Raw genomic sequence first — 21979 nt, forward strand, 5'->3', positions numbered from 1 at the left:
ATTTGAAACTGTTACATATTTCCGACCAAATATTACATTTCAAATGAGATTAAAATGGACATTTAAAACCTAACTCAATAACATCTATGCCTAAAATAATGCTGACCAAAACCAAAAGTTTCATGGGAAACTATGACAGAGCAGTGGTGGAGCTGTAGCATTATCACCTCACAGCAAGAGGTTCTCCAGTTTGATTCTCAGCTGAGTGCCTTCTGTGTGGAGTCTGCATATCCTCCCTGCATTTGTGTGGGCTTTCTGCAGGTACTCCGGTTTCCTCTCATGTTACAAAGACATGTTTCTCCCCAGGCCTCCACTGAAAATTGGCTTTGTTCCAAGTCGGACTTTCTCGGTAAACAAATGTTAAATAAATAAACTATATGACAGCAGATATGACACACAATCCCTATCAGCTGTCTTTCCTACGTGACAAAGTTCTATCCTCCCTGAAGTATATTTTAGGTCCATTAAGAATAATCATGCCTCTTTTAAACAATAGGGATGATTATTTGACTTGAAATTCTAAAAAAGTATTATATCACTAGACAAACTATTGACACTTCTAAGGTTGTAAAATACACACAAAAACATGCTTTTTGTAGGAGGCAAGCTCCCGGTGAGCCTCCTTACACTGGGACAAGCCTCACTTCCTTAGAGTATATATATATATATATATATATATATATATATATATATATATATATGCCAACTCAAAAGGTTGTAGAAATTCAGAGAAAAAGGAAAAAGAGAACATTCACCATCACTTTCCTGCTCTTCTCCAAGTTTAACTCCCTTGAAAAAACAACAGTGAACTTTCAGGTTTGATATTTTCAGTGTTAATCAACTATCTGGTGACAAACAGTAGGGATTCTATCTACCCCTTCGTTTATACATTTAGCACGTTGGTTAATGATGACAAACAGCAGGGATTCTACCTATCCCTTTATTTATACATGTAGCACCTTGGTTAACTCCTCACTCTTTGCAGATCATTCTTTCAAGTCCCTTTTGTAATCTCGAATATTCCAAATAAAAGGAATTACTGTCTGGCTTAGACATCTCATTATAGGAAATAAAAGTGTTTCATTTTCTTCCAAAATTAATTGTGTTTTTAAAATTTTATAAATGAGTAAATTGACTTACCTGTTGCAATACTGGCAGATCTGATCAGACATGAACTAGAAAAGAAAAAAAAATAAAATTTTTAAAAGCATTACTCATTCAGCTATGTCCAGCTATTTCTACACACATGAATTCTGTACTCCTCTTCACACTTTCAAAAGATTTCATGCTCAGATTACTTTAATTATTCCTTTGTCCTTAACCACAAATGAGTTGCTTTCTATGATGACACTCTACAACTTTTCTTAAAAACTTAATCGGCAAACTAAGCTCTTCCTGTAAACATAAAAAAGAAAAATGTCCTCTAATCAGCTGACAGATATAATTCAGTCTTCATCCCATGCCTCCTCACTGATTCAATTAATGGCTAAACACAGGATGGTGAAACATTATTCAATGAACCTGTTTAGCTGTGCTGGATATTTATCAAGAACGCCAAACACCCTCCTAGTGGATGTAACACATTATGCTTACTTGAGGGGTATGAAGATCACCCCCCCCCCCCCACACACACACACACACACACACACACACACACACACACACACACAGTCAAGTTCATCCTCAGACCTTTTTCATGGAAGCACAGTACACAGTAAGATTTGGTGAACCACTTTTCACTTGGATGTGATTTTTGCATTTCCAGGTCAAAAAATAACCCCTCTTATCTGTCACACTAGACTCATGCTCAAAGATGACAGTTTTGCCCTGCAGCTTAGTGGTTAACATTATAAGCAGTAGAACAGATATATTACGTACATCTCAATGTAATCTACATAATATTTACTTACATATTGTGTAACAGTTTAAGTTATTCATGTCCCTCTGGTCCAGACTCCATGAGCTGGGTCCACCCAGAGCTCCCACTGAATGTTGCGCAAACAGCAAGCCAAGCCATGTCTGCTAATCAAACATGGGTCATATGGGCTGCAGTAAGGGCTTTATCCCTCTGTGGCATGAGGATGGGGATTACTTTGTTTTATTCACCCTCTTTAGAACCATTTCTGCTACCTATTATTTAAGGAAACATGGATTCTGAAAGGGAAGATGCTTAATACATACTACTTCAGACCTTTTCATTCAGCAAAACTGTTTCACACTTTCAGTGACCTACATTTAAATTATCATGGATCTCAGTCATGCTGTATCATCATCTTATACAGCATTATCAGCACTTTCTCCTTGTTTCAAGACATTTCTAGCTTTGTACAATGTTACCTTTCATTTTTCCAATGAAATTTAGCTTCTCTATCACTGATATCTTGATTATTTCTCCATTTGACAATCTTCTTTACCAACCCCCCCTTAAATTTAATAATTTGTTACAGATTTTGACGACACCTGCCAGATGTGCATAAATCCTCCGGTTTACCATGAGAAGGTCAAACCAGACTCCATCGAATGATGGAATTACCGACCCACTTCTGCTAAAACGACAATGTCGAATTCCGACATTGTCGAAATACAACTCGCCGTAAACTTCTGGGCTTTAACATGGGTCGAGATGGGGGCGAGATTCATACTTCGACAATGTCAGGTTCAACATCGTTGCTGTTTGGCCTCAGAACTTCGACTGAAGTGGGTTCGACCGAACCCACTTCGAACTTCTAATGCCAAACCAAATCCTTCAGGGTGTGCAGTGAGCTAAATTCTTTGTACAACAACGAAGAGGATCTTTTCCCTCATTAAAACATCACACATACCTCACTATTCATTTGTCATTCTACACATCAAATTTTCTTTCACAGCCTTCTTTTTGCCATTCTCTAAACCAAGTTTTTTTAATTCCTGTCTTTTGCCTAGTCTTTTACAGTTTCAGTTGCCATTTGATTCAGTGTTGCCCTTGCTTTCAAAAGCCTGCTGCAGTGAATGTATAAAAAGAGTACAAAAACTCTGAATTTAATTGTTGTATGTTGCATTGTTCTTGTTGTTGCCTAACCAGTGTAAACATTTTCGAAATAGTCTTATAAACTACTGCAGCATTGTGCAAGGCAAATGGCGCCTGGCATCACATTGACATAATGCTGAGTGACACCCACGCCTAGCATCTCAACATAAATACTGACTGGTAAGGAGCCAATCCTCCACTGATGGACTACTGACTGGCATCCATGCCCGCCACTCCACTGATACTTAAAATTGTGCTGTAGTGTTTGTAAATTATATTGTTGTTAACACTGCCTTTTTCTATTGTGGGTACTTTGTATTGAATTTCTTCTAGAACTTGCACACATCAAACTGTGATATCTCTTATCCTTTTTTTGACATGCTTGCCCTAGATGAAATGTGATCCTACTTGTACGCCTTGTGCATTTTTAATGCTATCACATTAAGGTATCAGCAGACATTATATACGGTTTTGCTACTAGTACATGTAAATGTTAGCAAAGTTAAATAAAACTAACTGTAACTATTATGGTAATGGACAAGTAAAATAAAACCAATCAGCCACTGACCTTTTGTAGCTTTACTTGCTAAAACTATCTGGACAATATAGGCATTCAGTCTATTTATAGCCTTTCCGTAGCCAGCCTTTTAGCATGTGGTATTACTAGGTACTATAGTATGGCAATGATTTGGCACCATCTAACTCAAATCTTGTATTGTCATTAATATTAATAGGGTAACATGTAAACCCACCAAGACATTACATATCAAGTATGCAGAGAAGGATCTACACAGGACAGTCTCCTGTTATCCAGTGCATCTCCTGAACATCTCCATGAATGCTAAAACCTATAAGATGAGCAATACACTACAAGCCCCAGGAACTTTTTGTCTTCAATTAAGATAGGAGTTGATCTGTTTTTTTTTTTTTTTTTTTTTTAATCAATATCCCTCACAATATACTGCTAGTGAACTCACTGTTAAGACTAGAAAGTGAATACCATAGATGGTTAATGGCATTTTGTAACCAGTAATATTTGCCCTTGGTGCTACATTTCATTCCCACCAGCTCTATTCCACCAGAAAGGGGAGACCATAAGTGGCGTCCCCAACCATATCCAGCAAGTTCATTAGTGTAGGACATCATTCCTTAAATTCACTGTGTTGAAATTGTTCCACTGCACCTAAGAAAAAAAAAACTGCTAGTGTTGCAAACTCAAATGTAATTACAACTTTCTTGCAGCACTCTGTTTCCTATCTACTTAATTAACTTAAGCAAAATTACGCTCAAAAGACTGTTTGCTTTCTTGATTGAGATTTGACTGGTGGATGTTGTGGAGTAATGGAATCCTTGCTACACAAAGCCTAATGCTCCCTACGTCTTATATCTCTGCAATTATAGTTCACAGGCCTGATTACACTAGTGGGGCATACTCAGTATATTCACTATAAGTACATCAACTTTGCTTTAGTTCACCCCCACAAACACACACACACACACACACACACACACACACCAGTTTCCACACAACTTCCTTTTTGTTACATTAAGGAAAACGGATTTAAAATGTGTTCTACTCTCTCTTTCTTTCCTTCTCTTCTCTCTCTCTCTTTCAGTCTTTTATATCTATATTCAGTGAGTATTGTTCTCATGGCATAGGAATAGATATGTTTTGTTGTTTTGAAGAACGTGGAATGCCTTTTGATCTTGAATAATTATTGCCAGGTCAAATGAAAGAACTGGCTTAACTACTTGCTCTTCTCTAGTCTCAGGAAAATTATAATTAAATGATATCACTGTGTGTCCACAGGGGACTAGGGAAAACATATAGATAGTGCTTTGCTATGCATTGTTTAGGGTGGACCAGTCTAAAAAATATCAAAGTTCTCTAGCACATGATAGGTAGGGGTAGTACAATTGAGTAAATGGTAGCCATTAAACTTGGGTATCTGGAGGTTATATTTTTTCACTGTGTTTCATGCCCATTTTTATTGTCTTTTATTTTACTTCTTTGTGTGTCAACCTACACATTTTAATCTGTATTTGCATTTTTTTAATTATTTAACTAAAGTACATTTCTTAAACTTTACATTTTTGAGGCTGATATTTACTACTTACTTTAAGTATATTTGTGCACTGCTAGCTATCTGAGAAGAGGTTGAGTATTATTTTCACTGACAGTTAATATGTTGTGTGACACCATCTCTTATTAGACTGCATTCATCTATTATCTATCAGACTGTTGTATTATATTTGGCTTAAGAGCAGACAGACAACTGAATGTTTCTGGGCCTTACACAGGGTGGAGGTACTACTTTCATGCCAGGAAGAAAGTTGTGGGGATTTGGGGGAATTCTTCCAGCCTACCCCAGGAACTGTGTGTGTGTGGGGGCGTGAGTGTGTGTGCGTATGTGTCTATGAGTGTGGGTGTGTATACATATGTGTCTGTGGGTGTGTGTGTGTGTGTGTGTGTGTGTGTGTGTGTGTGTGTGTGTGTGTGTGTGTGTGAGTGTGAGTGAGAGAGAGAGAGAGAGAGAGAGAGAGAAAGAGAAAGAATAGTAACTTGTGTGAAAAACAGTTACAATGGGTATAGGGCCATTGAAAGGCACTGATTAACAGAAAAAATGTTAATGAAGGGGGCTGGGGTCTTTGACAAAAGCCTCAGCTCTGTAAGTGGCCTGTATAAAGTCCAATCCGAGAGTGGGTGCTGGAAGCCCACATCCAAGACAAAGACAGCAATGCATATTCTATTTTTGATCTTGAAAACAGGTTGTATTTCATGATTTAATTATTGCAAAAGGATTTGTGTGCACTTTCTTGGTTTTTATTTCATTGTTGGTTGGCAGTGATGGGATTCATACTCCATTGGTGCCAGCCATCTTAACATCATACTGAATGCCATCCTACTATCTGGATATCAAAGTAGAGGCAATGGTCATATTTCCCCATCACACTGGTGGTAGTGATGCCATCCCCATCATATCTATTTCTATGACTATATCTCTAACTATATATAGTTATCCTTGTCTACCACTCTCTTTCTCTGTAAATATATCTATATATATGGTTCCCCTTCACAAGATCAAATGGATGGAAGCTCGAAATTCATAATCTCAAGACCAGAATCTCGAACTTCCACTCACTCGAAATTGTGAATGGGAGCCTTAGGTTTAAAAAAATAAAAAGTTAACTTATTATTGCAGGGGGCCAGATCCCCTGTACCCTAGCAGTTTAAATGTGAATGTTCCATACCACACTACAGCGGAGGAATGGAAAATCTTCCGTTTTGCGCTTACGTGTATAATGTAGAATGGGAATTTCCCTTTCCTTCACTATAGTGCGATCTCAAAGTAGGTACATTTAAGTAGGGGGGTGTGGGGGTGCAGGGGGGGTGAAGCCCCCCTGCAAAAACATTTGAAAGGTGTTACTTTTTTTCTTTTGTCCCTTTCATATGTTTGAGTTTCTCTAAATTCGAGATTCTGGTTTCGGGTTTATGATTTTCGAATTTAGAGAAATTCGATCATATGAAGGGGATCTATATATATATATATATATATATATATATATATATATATATATTCAATATATATATATATATATATATATATATATATATATATATATATATATATATATATATATATATATATATATATATATATATATATATATATATATATATATATATATATATATATTTTTTATATATATATATATTACACACACACACATCTACACACACACACACACACACACACACTCACATACATATTTATATTTATATATATATATATATATATATATATATATATATATATATATATATATATATATATATTATATACACAGTCCTTTCTGCCCTTTCCGGGCAAGGATGACCGGATGTGCTCAACAGATCTTCAGGATGGGTACCATCACATAAAGATGAACAGATTACCTAGAAGGTACTTACACTTCTGGCTGGCAGCCAGTCACTATCAGTTCAGAGCACTGCCCTTTGGCCTCACCATAGGCCCGAGTGTTCACCAAGTGCATGGCAGTGGCTGAAGCTCACTTGAGACTGCAAGGATTATGGGCTTTTCCATATACAGATGACTGGCTCATTACCACCCCGACCAGACATAGACTAATAGAAGCTCATAATCAGGTGTTACAGATCTGTTTGCATCTGAGAATAGCCATAAATTATGACAAGTCTCATCTGCAACCAACCCAGACTTTGGAATTCATAGGAACAGTGTACAACACAGTTTCTATGATAGCATCTCTTCCTCTAGAATACAAACAATAAGGATGCAGGTCAGGAAATAACTTGCAGTACCAGAATTTCATCCCGATTGATTCCGCAAGCCCTGCGATCAATGTCAGCAGCAATAATGTTAGTCCCCTTAGCGAGTTTCCCTGTGAGGATTCTTCAATGGATGCAGGCAGCACAACGGTCAGTGCTTCCTCAGCCCACGTCTGCACTGATAAGAATAACCCAGGTAGGAAAACTATATCTTTCCTGGTGGATGCCATCAGAACAGCTGTTATAAGATTGTCCTTTCATCCTCCCTCAGCCCAAGGCCATAGTGACCATTGACACTTCCCAGATTGAGTGGGAGGGGGCACTTGCTGGGGAAAACAGTGCAAGGCACTTGGTCACCTGTACACGCCAACCTACATATCAATGTTGTGGAGATGAGAGCAGTGCTCCTAGCATTGCAGTCATTTCAGAAGTCCCTTCCTCTTGGGAGAATTGCAATCCAGACAGATAATATGTAGTCTGGTACATCAACAAGCAAGGGGGAAACAGATCTTATCCCCGGTGTCGAGAAGCCCTCAGGAGTATGGCAATGAGTGATACCTTCCAATCACTTTCTAATAAATGCATTTTCCAGGGAACTCCATCTGATAGCAGACAAACTGAGCAGGTCCACTTTACTACCTCATTAGTGGTCTCTCAACAACAAAGTGAGATAAATGATTTTCAGTCAGTGGGACCAACCTTGCTGTGATCTTTTTGCATCTCCCCTAAACAACAAGTGCAGCAGCTTATTTGCCCTGATCCTTCCACCAGGGGAATCACCGAGGGATACTCTGCTCCATGACTGGCCCCCAGGTCTTCTATACGCATATCCTCCAACTCCCCTAACTCTCAAATTCCTTCAGAAAGCAGCCCAGTTGAAGAGCAAGCCATCCTCATTGCACCTTACTGGCCATAGGGTAGAAACTCACACAAATACTGTAAAAGCAAAGAGCAACTAGCCCTGAAAGTGTGCTGGTTATGTAGTTGACACCAACTAGAAAACCTTTTCCATTTGCCTAATATATGACTTTCCAGAAGCAGGTTTTCTTGCCTCCATTAGTGCCTGCTGCATGTCCTCAGTAAACTGGTGAATAAAATGTATTAAAACCCTATCATCCAGGCTGTCAATTGAAGTTGATTGGTGTCAGGGTGCATCAAACACCCTTGTTCTTGTGTAAGTATATCCAGGCAGTGAGAAAGCTTTTGGTAATTGTCCCTGACCATTTCCAAAAGAAGGGAGACCCATGGTTGCTTGGGCCAGAAGGAAGTTACCACAATGGTCTTGTGGGCCTCCTTTTGAATCTTTACAAGTACCCAGATATTAGTAGAAAGGATGGAAAAGCATACAGGAAAATTTTTGTCCAAGGAAAAGAAAAGGCATCTGTCTTCCATGGCTTCTTGAGTAGAATCCTGTAACACAATTTTCTCAGATAATTGTTCACAGAGGAGGCAAAGAGGTCTGCTTGAGGAACCCCCTACAGATGGATCAAATCTTGAAAGACCCCTTGATGTTGTTTCCATTCATGAGGGTCTGCGCCCTTGTTATGCTCAGCTTGGCTGCCACACAAATATGTTCTTAACAAAATGTACACTGCCTGTAGAGTGATATTGTGCTGTTAAGCTATATCCCAATCTAACATGGCTAGTGTGCAAAGGGGGTATGACCTGCCCCCCCTTACTGTTGATGTACCACATGACTGTGCTATTATCCACAACAACTTGAAAATGTCCTGGGGACCAAAGATGATTCAGGGAGTTGTGTCCCTTGAACAGGGCAAGTATCTGCTTTATATTGATTTGCTTGCATCTGTTTTTGGTGTTCTACACACCTTGCAGTTTTATCCCTCCTGAGACTTTTCCCCAATCATAGTCTGAAGTATCAGTGGTGACTCACTGCTATTGGAACATGAAGGGGAGACCTGGATTTAGGGAAGGCTCTTGCCCTGACCAGCACTGGGATTTGAAAAGACAAAGTGTGTTGTACTGAGACCAAAGTGACTTCAGATATCACTGTATCTTTCTCATGTGGAATCCTGCCAGGTGGTATCATGAGAATCATAGATGTCATGAGACCCAAAATTATGCAGTATTTCCTCACTGACACAAGTCTTAGTAGAAAACACTTTAAAAATACCTAGATATGGATCTACCTTTTCCTGTGGAAGAAAAGCTCTTTGAACTGTGGTGTCTAGTTGACATCCTAAAAATACACTACTGTGAGATGGAGTTAATAAAGACCCTTGAATGTTCTCTTGGAATCACAGCTTGTGTAACAGAGCTGTCACCCAAGAGAGAGAGAGAGATTCCTGACACTTTTAGACTCTGCAAAGATAAACATGTCAGCTAAATACAGAAAAATTGGGATATGCTGTAGTCAGCAATGAGCTGTAACTGGACCTAGACATGTGGCGAACACTCTTGGTTCAGTGGAAAATCCAAAGAGTAAGGCAGAGAACTGACAATGTGATCCAGATACACAAAACCTTAAAACACTCCTGAAGTCTGGAAGAATACGGATGTGATGATAAGAATCGTTTAAACCTAGTGTTACCAAGAAACTTAAATGAGGGAGAATGGATAACAGGTTATAAACAGGCAACATTTTGAACATGGGCACTATTACAAACAAGTATAGGAAAGAAATATCCAAATGTGGTCTCCAAGCATTTTCTTTTTTGGAGCTTAACACATCCTTAAATAAAAACCTTTCCAAACTTGGGGAGGAGGAAATGCTTATATCACTCCCTGGGATGGCATGTGTTAAAAGATAGGACGAAATAGAGGAGTCTGGAATGCTGATGTCGATTATCCTCAGAAAGGAGATATTTCCTCCCACTGCCATCTGTAACACTAACAAATGATCATCAGAACCTGTCTGTCTTAAACTATATTGCCAAAGAGAAAAGGCAAGATTTAGATTTCTGGAAGGGAAAAGGGACTGCCAGAGCTGGAGGGAGTAACAAGATCCCTTAAGAAGTCAATTTTGCCTTGTACTGTTCTTAGTTTTGGGGGTGCCTGAATTATTATTTTTTTTTTTTGGAATCCCCATGCAATTTGCTCTTAAATGTCTGTTTACCTACATTTTGTTCATACTGTTTATTTTGTTTTTTGGCTAAACTGTATGATTGGCTAGAGAATCACTTAGGAAATTTGGAAAAGGAGAGCTGAAAAATCTTAAAAGATTCCTTTATCTGTTTACCCCTTCCATCACACTTTTTTATTACCTCTGCAGCAGAGAAACCAAAAACTAAACCTCTGTTCAAAGTAGAATTTAAAATCTCTTGCTTCATATCACCAGATAGGTTCAGAGAATGTAGCCAGGCAAACCTCCTCAAAAATGTATCAGTAGCCATAGTCCTGTAAAAGTATCAACAGAGTGGTACAGGCAATCTAAAGAATGAGTTGTGACTTGTGCAATGAAAGAATCTTAAATTATTTAAAGCGGATTTTTCCTTACAAGAAGAAACTGCAGAGAAAATGTTCCTTATACTTTCACAATTAGTCCAAATAAACTTTAACACACAAGACAGACAATTCAAAATTCTGATACTTGTCAATAATCTTTCCATCTTTGTCAGAATGAGTAGGATTGGAATTAACAAAATGTTTAGCAGCAGTAGGTTTAACTAAAACTATAGCTGTTGGGTCAAGCTTGGGAAGCGTATAAAAAATCTTAAAAGAAAGACTGAGGAACTGTACACATTCTACCTGTTTTTTAGGGGCAGCAGACTGACTATCAGGAAAAATGCAGGCAGTGACATACACATCCTCTGAAGTTGAGGAAAATAGAGGAATGTGTGGGGTCTTCCAAGATGGCTGAACACTGAGTAACAGCTTGATTTCAGTTCTCCCAGTGTGAAAACAGAAACTCAGAAAAGAGAGACAGTGAATTTGTCTCTTTAGGTAAATTTCAGTTACTGGCTAGTAAGTTCACTGCCTTGATGCCATCAAAGAAGAAATTTAGAGAACCTGAAAGAAAATCAACCACAAAAGCTGAGGAGAAAACACTGGCTGAGAAGAATCCTACAGCTGTTCACCAAAAGCAGTTCAAACTTCAGCTTTAGTGCAAGACATGACTTCCAGTAATGTAGAGAAAAATATGTCAAATGTGCTCAGAGCTGATTAAAATAAATGAAACACTGACGGAGTATATCAACTCAAATATCAAAAGGCTGGAAAAATGGAAGAAGCTTGAAATAGATATTCAGAAGAGCTGATAAAACTGCAAACAATCAGAGGTCAAAATGAAGAAAAGGCTGGCTGAGTATGAGACTACTCAAGAAGAGATGTTTCAAAAAATTGTAGAATTAGAGGAGTACATAGGGAAAACCAGAGATTTTCTGCAGTACCAGAGAAACTAGAAGGAACAGGCTGCATTAATTTTATGAAAGCACAAATAAGCAACTGAACTGGTATTCCACAGTAGGAATTGTTAACTGAAAGGGCACATTGTCTGTATGCTCCAAAATGATGCAATCCTACCAGTAGAAAAAGTTGATTTCTGACAATACTGAGGCAGAAGGACAAAGTACAAAAAGTTGAAAACAGCAGAACATTTGTGGAAAAAGATTACTCACTGTACACACCAAGCAGAAGAGGAGTAAACTAATTGCAGCAATCAAGGACTGTCGAGAAGCAGGTGTGAGAGTCAAGCTGTTGCATCTAGTTATCTTCAGAATATTTTATTCCTGGAGGGCCAAAGTCATTTTTTGATGCTGAACATGCTAAGCAGGAAACACAAAACAAGTGAACTATTAAACAGAAAAATATTCTGTTTCTTATTATTCTAATAAAATAGCTCATAGAGAGACGATGCCAGTGAAATATTTTCCAATGTTCCAAAGGAAAATGCTTGAGAGACAGAAAAAAAGCACAGGAGTTGACTAGAAGAACCAGGAGTACATTGGAAATGAACCAGAGACTAGAGCTGCAAGATGAAGATTATCAGGAAGAAAACCAGCAACTTGGAAATTAATGAATAAATGTGTGCTTACAAAGTATCGATCAAATTAGTAAAATAAGACAGAACAAGAAAACATGGAAATATTGGACTTTGAGTTTGTTAAATTTGTAGGGGACTCCAAAGCATACCCCCTACCTCATGTAGCTAATATTTGGAAGAGCATTAAGCAGAAGGAAAGAGGTAACTGTAAATAAAACACTTTTTGTTTTAAAGAGTATTTTTTTTATAAAACATGACATATACTGCATGTTATAAAGTAAAGCCTTTTCAGTTATTTTTGGGTGGAATAGGGATATTAAAGTAAACAGGTGCCCCCTTTCCCTTCTACTTTCTTTCTTCTTATCTAGTTTCAAGAAAAGTAGGCACTGTGATGAAAAAAGAAAAGAAAGCCTGGACAAAAGAACATTATACAAGTAAAACTGATATGCTTTTTCTTATTCCGTATAGGGCAGTGACTTGATCTAACAACAAGTTTTAAGGGGAGGCAAGTAAACAAAAGAACAATGAATGCAATGGAAAGATTTCCTTTATAAAATAAATGTTCAAAGTGCAACAAGAGGAGCTTGTAGCTAAAGGCAACTGTGTATCTGGTTCTCATTTCACTGGAGATAAGCTGATAAGGGCAATAAAAAACAAAATACTCTTTTCTTTTTTCTTTCACTGACTAAAAGATGATGTTTTCTGAAAATATTCAAGTTGTTTTCTACATTTGGGAGAGGAATAATGATAAGACAAAAGCAGCACTTAGTGTAAGAAGCACAGGCTATATCATGCAGCTTAGCATGGAAAAGCATGGATATAAATTTATTGGCCATCCAACTGTATTCCATATTACCAGAATACAAAAGTGACCACCCCCTTTCAATCTATCTTACCATTTTAAAAATAGTGACTCTCCACTAAAACTTAACTTTTTTAGACAGGTAAAACTTAAGTTACCTACTTTCACATCTAACTTCTCTAGTGCACACTGCAGTGTTTAGGATACACCATTTTTTTTTTTCATCTTACATTTTGGCATCTCGGTGACTAGCACTTACTTTAAACCCTGCTGGAAAGCACTAGGAAGTCTTAAACTGATACAAGCACTCAACTCTCCTTATTAATAAGGAGAAATTAATCATAGGCACTAAACAGCCTACAATTGCAATGTACCTTGCTAAGGTAAGGTAAGTGAAAAAGCTCTTGTACTTTACAAAAAAAGCACCAAACCAGGCATGTCCAAGGGTCAGCTTCTGGTGATTTCTCCTGTCCACCTGGTGAATCTGGGCATACTGGGGCAATTCAGCAACTGCCTCATGTATACATACAACCCTCTCCTCCTACCACCTAACACACTACAACCTGCAAGAGATGCACTTACATAGCCAAACTGGAAGCAAAGCTCTCTCCACCCAAGACTGTGCTAGACAGTCAAGATGAGAAGGTTAAAACCTGCACTACACCTCAAGCAACACACAGCCCTTCTAAACCCACACCACCAACATCTACACAGAGCAACACTAAAACCACATATGTGGAGCCCCTTAACAGTAACCTGCCCAAGCAACAAGGACCTCCAAAGCTGAAATGCAAACAAACACCAATCACAACTGAAGTGTCACATAGCTCACAACATCAGTGTGCCAACCAACAACAGCCCCTAAGACGAGACAACGTACCCAACACGTTAGTCACAGGTGACTCTATAGTCAGGCACACTGATGTCCCACTCACCAGGCTGAACAAGGAGAAAATTACAGTCAGCTCTCTGTCAGATGCCAAGATCCGCCACATAATGCATGCACTCAAGTCACTCCACAAGTACAAATATGACTCTGTCATTGTCCATGTTGGAGTGAATGACTTGAGACATACCTCCAGGACTACATGAAAAGAGAACTGAAGAGCTCTCGGATCTTGTGGCCCAGGCAGGTATGACCTTAGCCCTGAGTATCATCCTGCCTTTGCCCAGAATGATACCAAAGTATAAGGACAAAATGATTGACTTCAACAATTGGCTAAGCTTTTGGTGTCATTCAAAGGGGATCCAGTATCTGTCTGCCTGGGATGACATGATCAACAGACCACGATGCTTTGCCAGAGATGGTCTGCACCTGTCGCTCCTGAGATTCAGGTTACTGACTAAGGCTCTTGCCATTCCTATAGTGCCTTTTTTAGGCAAAGTTCAAAAACCACCACCATAACAGGTACAAGCATGCAAAATCTGAAGGTAATGCTACTCAATGCTAGAAGTCTAAAACCTTAAAATACACTCTCGCGAGGCACTCCTAAAAATGGAGAACATTGATTATAGGTAAATAGATTCATAGGTAGGTACTAGGCTATGGGCCCTAGGGCCTATATAAGCCTAGCCAAAGGTACCCTGGCTTTCGCCACCCAAGAAAATTATTTTCCTGTGCCACTGTTGAGCAGAGCCACAGAAGTGATCCCCGGGGAGAATTTCCTATCTCCCACCCAATCATCAAGATTTTTCTTGAACAGTGCTAATGATGAGCTTTGTTTGATATAGATAGGTAGTTTGTTCCAGAGTATGGGAAGTCTCTGGGACAGGAATCTATCCTTCCAGCATGTTCTGTTTATTGTGGTGACGAGGTTTAGGTCCCTAGAGCATGTAGCTCGTAGGGATTGGGATTTCTTTAAGTGGAGCAGGTCTAAAAGCTCTGGGTTTGACATAGCTTTGTGTGTTAGGCAGAGAGCACCTCTGAGTAGGCAATATGTGATGGAGTAAAGCTGCAGTTTTTTGAGACGGTCTGCATAGGGCATCTCTTTGAGGTCAGTAATCCTCTTTGTGAGGTATTTCTGTGGCCTTTCCAGTTGTTGTAGATGTCTTGTGAGGTACATAACAAAAGGGGCATTGTACTCTATAATGGGTCTAATGAGTGATGAGTAGAGGGGAAAAATGACCTCTTTTTTCCTGGACGAGAACCCTTTTGTGATGAGGTGTGCCAAATAGAAGGATTTCCTGACTACTGTGGCGATGTGATTATCAAAGGAGAGACTACTGTCCACCTGTGTCCCAAGGTCTCATCACACTTTCAGTGTTAAGTAGACTACCACCTATGTGGTAGTTCATGAGTACTGAGTTTTTACCAAAAGGAATGACAATGCACTTTTTGGCATTGAGCTTGAGGCCATGGCTTTGACACCAGGCATCTGTCTCAGCAAGGCCCTTTTGTAGGATGTCTACATCTTTTGGAGTTTTGATTATGGCTCCTAGTTTGCAGTCATCTGTGAACTTCATTAGCCAAAGACCTTCTGTGTTGGCCTGTACTTCAGACAAGTAGATACCAAACAGGAGAGGACCCAGGACTGAACCCTGTGGTACTCCACTTGTCACTGGTCTGAAGCTGGATTTGGAGTCTGCTACTTTCACAGTGTGGGTTCTGTCAGTGAGCCAGTAAGCAACCCATCTTGTGACATAGGGATTTATACCTAGTTTAGTGAGTTTATCTATAATTCCAGAGTGGAGGATGGTGTCAAAAGCCTTACCCTCATCTACGGCTTTGGTGACTGCTTCAAAGAAGTCTATCAGGTTTAGAAGACATGATCTGCCTTTTACAAACCCGAACTGGGTGGGGTCCTGAGTTTGGAGATTACCAATGTCATTGTTTATAAGTTCCATGATGATAAGCTCCATAGCCTTGCAGACCAGGCTCGTTAGGCTAATGGGGCAGTAGTTTCCGGGGTCTGTGGTGGCTCCTCCTTTGTGGTGTGGGATAACTGTCACTGTGCGCCATTCAGTGGGCACATAGCCTGAGGTGAGGCTATGATTGAACATGGTACTTAGGTGGGGTGCCAGTTCGTTCTGTAGTTCATATAGAACACAGCCTGTGATGTTGTCAGATCCCATGGATGCTGTGTTCTTAGCTTTGGATAGTGTGTTTTTTACCTGTGCAGCCGTGATTACAGGAACTTTGCATTCTTCTGGTATAGAGATGGGCCCTTTAGGGGATGACAGAGGGGTAAAGTTAGCACTGAACCTATCTGCCAGGATGTTGGCAATATCCGTTGGTTCTGTATATTTAGTGCCATTGTGCTGTAACTCAGAGCAGATCTGAGTGTTGCCATTGAGATTCTTGACATAGCTACAGAATGCTTTGTGGTTGTCTTTAGAGTCAGTGGCAATTTTGTTTTCATAACTAGCTTTGGAGGATTTTATGAGGGATCTCAGCTTCTTACTGAAGCTGACCAGGGAGTTTCTCCAATCATGTGATTTTACTCTTTTTTTGCAACAGGTTCTTTCTTCTGTTGTGGAGTTTGCTTATGGCAGGGGACCACCAGATTGGCTTCCTTTTTTGGAGGATAGCATCTTGGTTCTGTTAGGGATTGCATGATCCATGCACTCATGTAAGTGCTTATAAAGTGCATTTGTGTAGGATTCAGCAGTCATACCTCTATTGTCCGTCAGCATGGGTATCATGAAGTTTGCCACTTCTGTCTTAAGAAGCGTGAAGTTGGCTTTGGAGAAATTTTTTATGGTGGTTTCCCTAATGGGGGATGGGGGAGGGATGTGGATGTCTAGGGTGATTAGCTTATGGTCGGATCTGACCAACGAGAAATTGACCTCTGGTATGGAGCACCGGTTGCCCATGTTGGTAATAACCAGGTCTAGGATATTGCTGCCCCTGGTGGGGGTGTGGATAAGTTGATCCATGGCATTGGAATTTATGAATTCCACAAACCGTTGAGCACAAGAGTTGGTACATGAGTAGTTTTCCCAGTTAATGGTAGGATAGTTGAAATTGCCCATTATTAGTGTGTTAGGTTGTACCCTAATATTTCCAGTGTATTAAGAAATGAGGAGTGGGAATCCTGGGGCATGGTAGGGGATCTGTAGCAAGCTACAATTTGGATTGCAGTCTTGCCCAGAGTTAGTTGCACTTGGATAATCTCGGATGCATTATGCTGAGCAACTAGACATCCTTAATGAATATGGACACGCCTCCACCTTTAGTGTTTCGATCCAGGTTAGGTGGCCGAAAAGTGTGGTATGAATTATAGCTTGGTAATGCAGAGGTACTCTCTGGAGCCTTGAACCAGGTCTCTGTCACTGCACAGATGTCGATGGTCTCCATTTTAAGGAGTGCCTCGAGAGAGTGCATTTTGAGGTTTAGACTTCTAGCATTGAGTAGCAATACCCTCAGATTCTTCTTGCCTGTACCTGTTAGGGTGGTGAATTTGTCATTAGAACCTTGCCTAAAAAAGGCACTATAGAGGTGGCTAGAGCCTTAGCCAGTATCCGGAATCCCAGGGGCAACAGGTGCAGGCCATCTCTGGCAAAGCATCGTGGCTTGTCGATCATGTCATCCCAGGCAGACAGATACTGGATCCCCTTAGAATGACACCAGAAGCTTAGCCAATTGTTGAAGTCAATCATTTTGTCCTTGTACTGTGGTATCATTCTGGGTGATGGCAGGATGCTACTCAGGGCTAGGGTCATACCTGCCTCGGCTACAAGATCGGACAGCTCCTGCATGTCCCTTTTCATGTAGTCCAAGGAGGTACGTCTCAGGTCATTCACACCAACATGGACAATGACAGAGTCATATTTGTACTTGTTGTGGAGTGACCTGAGTGCATGCATTATGTGGCAGATCCTGGCACCCGACAGGCAGCTGACAGTAACTTTCTCCTTGTTTAGCCTGGTGAATGGAACATCAGTGTGCCTGACTATAGAGTCACCTATGACTAGTGTGTTGGGTACGTTGTTATGCCTTATGGGCTGTGGTTGAGTGGCATACTGAGTTTGTGGGCTATGTGTCATTTGGGTTGTGTTGGGGGGTGGAGGTTGCTTGTGTTTCTGCTTTGGAGGTCCCTGTTGCTTGGGCAGGTTTTTACTGAGAGCCTCCGCGAATGTAGGTGTGCGTTTCGTGTTTCTAGGTGTGTGTTTTGGTGGTGTAGCTTTTGAGGGACTATGTGCTGAGTGTGGTGTGGTGCAAGTGTTTACCTTCTCCTCTTGACTGTCTAGTCCAGTCTTGGGTGAAGAGAGCTTTGCTTCCAGTTTGGCTATATAAGTGCATCTCTCACAGGTTGTAGTGTTGGGTGGTAGGAGGAGAAGGTTGTCTGTGTACATGAGGCAATTACTGCATTGCCCCAAGATGCCCAGATTCATCAGGTAGACAGGAGAAAACGCCAGGGGCTGATCCTTAGACATGCCTGGATAGGTGCTTATTTGTTAAGTACTAGAAACTGTTTTCCTCTAGACAGTGAGGAAAGTTGAGTGCTGTAGTAATTTGTAGCTTATTTAGTGCTTACAATAAGTTCTGAACAAGTGCTGAAACAAAAAACTGGCTAGTTCTAAGAAACAAAATTAAGCTAGAAGGCTTCCCTCCAACACAGAAAGGCTTGGGACCTAGAAGCCTACAAATAGTCCTGGACACAGCAAATCTATATCCAGGCTAGACTACCCACAGGAAAGGCAGGAAACAAGCTTAGAATTTTTTTTTTTTTTTGTAGTGGAAAGAGAAAGGAGTAGCAGAAACTAAGCTAATTGGCCTTCTCAAATGTTCTCCCTGTACTGGGTAGAATGAGGTAATGACACTAGACTGGGAGGAGAGTCCCATATCAAATTTACACTAGGGGCGGGCAACTGCAAAGCCAACAACTATAAAAAAAAACACTATACCAACATGGAGGGAGGGTGGGAAACAAACTGCAGAAATGTTTCTCACAGCTGAAAAGCAGCAGTGAGCCTTTAAATGAAAGTTTTAAACAGCTAAATGAGCCTCTAGAAAAAAGAGTTTAACTGCAACAAGTTATCAGAAACAAACAACCCAGCAGATGCTTAATAAAAGTGGACAATTTCCAGTTAATACCTTACACACAGTGAAACTAGCTAGAAAAATACACAGTACACAAAGTGCTATAAATAACAAAGAAATAAAGAACAAAATAAATAAAAAACAGGATACTTAATGTTATATATTATAGCTCCAAGTTTGCTCAGTGTTCTTCCTTCAATTAGCTCATTGTGAAATGCTATCTGTGCAATAACTGAAACCTGGTTCAAGGCTCCAGAGAGCTCCCCTGGAATACCAGGCTACAACTCTTACCACACTTTTCGGCCACCAAACCAGGACCGAAACACTAAAGGTGGAGGACTGTCCATATTCAACAAGGATATTCACAGCACCAGGCTAGCTGCCCAACACAATGCGTCTGAAATTCTCCAGGTGCAACTAACACTAGGTAAGACTGCAATCCAAATTGTAGCTTGCTACAGATCCCGCACCATGCCACAAGATTCTCACTACACCTTTCTAAACATACTGGAAAATATTAAGATACAACCAAACACCCTAATAATGGGTGATTTCAACTACCCTGCCATTAAGTGTATAAACTACTTGTTTACCAACACCTTTGCCCAACAGTTCTTGGAATTCTTAAACTCCAATACCCTGGATCAACTAATCCTTAGTCCCACCATGGGCTCCAATATCCTAGACCTGGTCATTACTAACATGGGAAATAGATGCTCCACACCTATGGTCACCCCCTCGTTGGTCAGGTCTGACCATAAGGTAATCACCCTTGACATCCACATCCCACCCCCACCTCCCAGTAAGGAAACCTCTGTAAAAAACTTCTCCAAAGCCAACTTCATGCTACTCAAGTCAGAAGGGACAAACTTCATGACAACCATGTAGATGGGAACTGAAAGTTCGACTGTTGAATCCTACACTAAGGCACTGTACGGGCACATCCACTCGTGCATGAATCGTGCCATCACCAATAGAACCAAGATGCTCTCCACCAAAAAAAGGAAGCCAATCTGGTGGTCCCTTACCATAAATAAAGTTTACAACAAAAGTAAGAAACTGTTGCAGAAAAGAGGAAAATCCTGGGATGCAAAACACTCTCTTACCAGCCTCATTAAGAAGCTGAGATCCCTCATAAAATCCTCCAAAGCTAGTTACAAAAATAAAACTGCCAACGATTCCAAAGACAACCACAAGGCATTCTAAAGCTATGTCAAGAATCTAAATGGCAATGCTCAGATCTGCTCTGAGCTACAAGAGAATGTCATTAAATATACTGATCCCAAGGATATTGCCAGTATCCTGGCAGATCGATTCAGTGCAAACTTCACTCCCCTCTCACCCCCTAAAGGGCCCACCTCAATACCAAAAGATTGCCAAATGCCGGTAATAACGGCCACACAGGTAAAAAACGCACTCTCCAAAGCTAAGAATACAGCAACCATGGGACCAGATGACATCCAAGGCTGAGTACTACATGAACTACAAAATGAACTGGCACCTCACCTAAGTGTCATGTTTAATCATAGCTTCACAGCAGGCTTCATGCCCACTGAGTGGTGCACAGCTACAGTTATCCCACTCCACAAGGGGGGAAATCTACCTTGGATCCCAGGAACTACCGCCCCATCAGTCTGATGAGCCTGATCTGCAAGGCCATGGAATGTATTATCATGGAACTTATAAACAAAGACATTGGCAACCTTCAAACACTCGTCCCCATGCAGTCTGGGTTCATGAAGGGCCAATCTTGTCTCCTGAACCTGACTTGACTTCTTCAAACCAGTCTCCAGAGCCATGAACAAAGGTAAAGTGGTCCACACAGCCTATCTGGACCTCACCAAGGCCTTTGACACCATCCCCCACTTTGGAATCATAGATAAACTTACTAAGCTGGGTATTAACCCCTACGTCACTCGATGGGTTGCCAACTGGCTTAGTGACAGAACCCACAATGTAAAAGTAGCTGACTCCAAATCCAGTTCCAAAAACTAAATTAAAAAAAAACTGCAAAGGGATCGTAAAGACTTTGCAGTAGGTAACGTGTTCATGTGGCCATGAGAGTTAAATACAGACATGCAACATATTTCTGTAGTGAGAACAGTAGAGGTGGAGGTTCCAACGAATCAGGAAATTAGATGGTTAACTTGTCAACGTATGATTTATCACAGCATGAACTTAATGTGTTGGAGAAAGGTTTATCTTTCATTCCTGCAGCAGATAAGGACATTACAGACATTGTTTTTGATATTAAAATGTTTACTCAGAATTTAATGCTTAAAATAATGTTTGATACGAATGATGATAAAGAAGCCTTTAATTTCAGGAAACCTAGCCTGTTTGTACCAAAACAAAATTCTTTGATTAATGCTTTTGAAAAACTTTGTTTAGAAGATATATACAAGTTGTATTATGAACAGAAAAATAGGAACAATAAGCGTAAATAGTACAATTTAACCAAAGATGAATTTGAAGCTTTGATGCATCTACAAACTAACCCCACTATTATGATACGACCAGCTGATAAAGGTGGACAAATAGTTGTCATGAGTAGGAATCACTATGATGAGAAAATGCATGACCTATTAAATTATATTACATTTTATCAATTGATTTCCCCCTTACAAGTGAAACAGATGGTAGAGAGAGTCCATAACCAACTAAAAGAACTACAAAGGCTGGGTATTATAGATGGTAATCTTTTAAAATATTTTATAGTAGAAAATCCCACCATACCAAATATTCAGGGGCTCCCAAAGTTATACAAATGCAAGATAACCCCCCCCCACATGAGACCAATTGTAACTGGAAAGGACTGGTGCACAGAATCCACTTTCCATATTTCTAGACAAAAATCTTAGAAATTTATTGAGCGAGTCAGAGTACATTTTGAGAGACACTGAACACTTTATTAGAGATCTGTATGATTTTTCTAAGAAGGGACAAATGGCCGGACA

At 40.1% G+C, this 21979-nt stretch overlaps 1 protein-coding gene across 5 annotated transcripts in view; it reads right to left on the reverse strand.

The window, feature by feature from the left end:
* The window catches only part of LPAR4 (lysophosphatidic acid receptor 4), a 429914-nt gene that overhangs the window by 316080 nt on the left and 91855 nt on the right, over positions 1-21979 (reverse strand). For all 5 annotated transcript variants that reach the window (XM_044057158.1, XM_044057156.1, XM_044057157.1 and 2 more), the window contains exon 2: positions 1141-1175. The gene's annotated coding sequence lies outside the window, so the exon portion shown is untranslated. The remainder of the gene's footprint in view (positions 1-1140; positions 1176-21979) is intronic.

The sequence above is a fragment of the Protopterus annectens genome, chromosome 15.part0, assembly GCF_019279795.1.
Source record: "Protopterus annectens isolate FY-2018-M chromosome 15.part0, PAN1.0, whole genome shotgun sequence".
NCBI lineage: Eukaryota > Metazoa > Chordata > Ceratodontiformes > Protopteridae > Protopterus > Protopterus annectens.